This window comes from Pediculus humanus, genomic scaffold (assembly GCF_000006295.1).
Source record: "Pediculus humanus corporis 1103172108290 genomic scaffold, whole genome shotgun sequence".
Classification (NCBI taxonomy): Eukaryota; Metazoa; Arthropoda; class Insecta; order Psocodea; family Pediculidae; genus Pediculus; species Pediculus humanus.
This window is the reverse complement of record NW_002987859.1, coordinates 1831392-1834284: the sequence shown is the minus strand read 5'-3', so window position 1 is coordinate 1834284 and position 2893 is coordinate 1831392.

Below are 2893 nucleotides of genomic sequence, written 5' to 3'. Positions count from 1 at the left end.
ATTATTATTATTATTCTTTTGTTTGTTGAGGAAAAAAAAATTTTTTTTCTTTTTTTTGAAATTGAATGGTGCCCTCATTCAAAGGAGATGACCCGTATGTCGTCTGTAAAATTTTCCTTTGTCAACTCTAAATAAAATTAATCTTATTTGTATTCCTTTGAGAATAACTTACCTAACAAATCTTCAACTTTATAATTATATTTTATTGTTGTTGTTGTTGTTATTGTTTTTGTTTGTTTTATTTTCTCTTAAATAAATTTGATTTGACCATTAAAATAATAATAATAATAAAAAAAGAAAAAAACATTTAACGTTTTTTTCCCCCGGATTTTTCCGGATTGATTCGGTATTTTTCGTAAACAATAATAATTCATCTTGTGACACTTTTCATTATTATTATTATTATTATTATTGTTATTTGTTAAAGTGCGTTTGTGTTTTTTTGTGTTTTTGTCGACAGGTTTGAACCGGTAAAAATTTCTTGATGTCCACGCACTCGTTTATTTTCGTACGTTTTCGGTTTGATTCGTTTCATTGTTTGTCGTTTTTATATTAATTTTCATTGACTTTTCCAACGGTGATGATGATGATGATAATGATGATGAACACGTTAAAAAAAAAAAAATTTATAATTTTTTTATTCAAAAGGTTTGTATGAGTTTGTTCTAAATATTGATGGTTCAAAAAAAAAAAAAGAGAGTAAATGAAATGCAGTAGCGACACCCCGTTAAACCCGGGCCTGCGCCCCGCGTTATTAAGCCCCTCAGTTACATTTTGTGCCACCTTCACACAAGACGGTATTTTTATATATATACAAATTAATAATAATAATAATAAAAACAAAAAAAAAAACAAAAAAAGGAAAAAAAGTTTTTTTTTTGTTGTTTTTTGTTGTTGTTGTGATTTTGTTTGTCGTTGTCGTTGTTGATTGAACCATAGGTATCGTGTGCGGTGTCGTGAGTTTTTTAAAAAAAATTTTGGTACCTTACGGGGGGAGGGAAAAACATTTTACGTCGTTAAAATTTTTTTATGTTGATAATTTTTTTAAACAAATTGTGTGTCGTTTAAACTTTGTGTTTGCGTGTGTTGTGTTTTGTTTTTCTTCTTCTTTTCTTCATCATTATGACATTTTATTAATTTGTGAGTTGCTTTTAACGTATAATTTATTTATTTATTTAAATTTATTGATATGTTTTAATGTATAAAAATTTAAATTATTACTCCGATAAAAAAGAAAATGGTTCCCGATAAATTTTTAAATGTTTATCAATAAATAAACAAAAATAATTAATAATTTACGTTAAAAAAAAAATATTAGAGAAAACAATCGCGTTAATTACGTTCGTCGGCCATTTTTTTTTTTTTTTTGTTTAATTCATTAAATTTTGATTCAAAAAAAAAAAAAAATTGAATTTAATCACGAAAATATATATTTTTTCCTTTTTGAATTTAATAAAGTTTATTAAAGATACGCAGACGTAAAATTCGATTTATATTATTATTATTATTATTATTATTATGTTTTATATTCGAGTACGGAATTTTTCGTACGAAGTTTTTCAACGTTTATTTCAGGTTTTTCGATTTCTTAGAAATATTTGTGATGCTATCGAAGAATGTGAGCGACTTCCTTTTTACGATTTTAAATTCTTGAGAATTTTCTTTTGTTGAATGTGGCAGCTGGCTCATGATTTTCCCACGAACATCGGTATCGTTTCCGGTTTCACGTCTACCCACACCGAATACTTCAATTAATTTACACAACGTTTCAGAATTATGCTTCTCAGCATGATATTCGATTTGTTAGCTGCCACATTTCTGTCAGTTTGAATTTGTTGATCGTACAGCCGCTGTCGTAACCGTGCTTGTTGTATCATTCCTTGACTAGTCCATTCATTCATTCCGTATTCATTTCAGATATTCTTTCAGGTTTTCATATTTTTTATCAGTTTTTGTTGTAATTTTCTAATCGAAGTAGATGAGAAAAAGGGAAAAAAATTTTCCACGACACGACAAAAAAATTAAAATTTATTTTTTTATTAACGACGACGCCTTTAAAAAAAAAAAAACAATTTTTCGTGACGAACCATATTTATTTAAAATTATTAATTATAAATTTACTCACAACGTAATAATAATAATAATAATAATGATAATGATAATGATAATGATAATTATCGACGATTAGCGAAAATTATTTTACGAGATGAAAAATTGTTTACACTTTTTCATAAGTTAAACATAATGAAATTTAGTTATTCGATCAAAAAACGTTTTATTTTAATCCTTTTTTAAAAATAACGTTTATTAATATTATTCGTTTAAAATCGTTAATATTATTATTATTATTATTATTTTTATTATTATTTAAATAGCATTGATCATTTAAATCTAATCATATTCGTAAAAAATAAAAATAAACTCGTTGCAGTTACGTACGTATGCGTTTTTTTTTTTTTTTTATTTCATTGACGGTCAATAAATTTTATTGTTTTGTTGAGTTGGAATCGATTGAAAAATAAAAAAAGAAAAAGAGGAAGAGGAAAAGAAAGAAGAAAAAAGTTAAAAAGGTTTAACATTAAATTCTTTCTTTTAACAAATTTAAAAAAAAAAAAAAAGTTTTTTAAACAAAAGTACTTAAATATAGTAAAAGTCGGAAAATTTTTACGATTTTCCTCATGTTTTGTCATAAAAAAAAAGAAAACGAAACAAAGCGATTCGATATTTATAGACAAATTTTTTCCTTTTTAAAAAAAAAACGTAAAAACGTTTTACATTTACGAAAAAAGAAAGAAAAAGGAAAAAAAGGGAAAAAAACGTGCTGTTGGTTGTTGTACAAAATGAGAAAAAAAAAACATAAATAAAATTTTAAAATATGAATGTACAAACAACA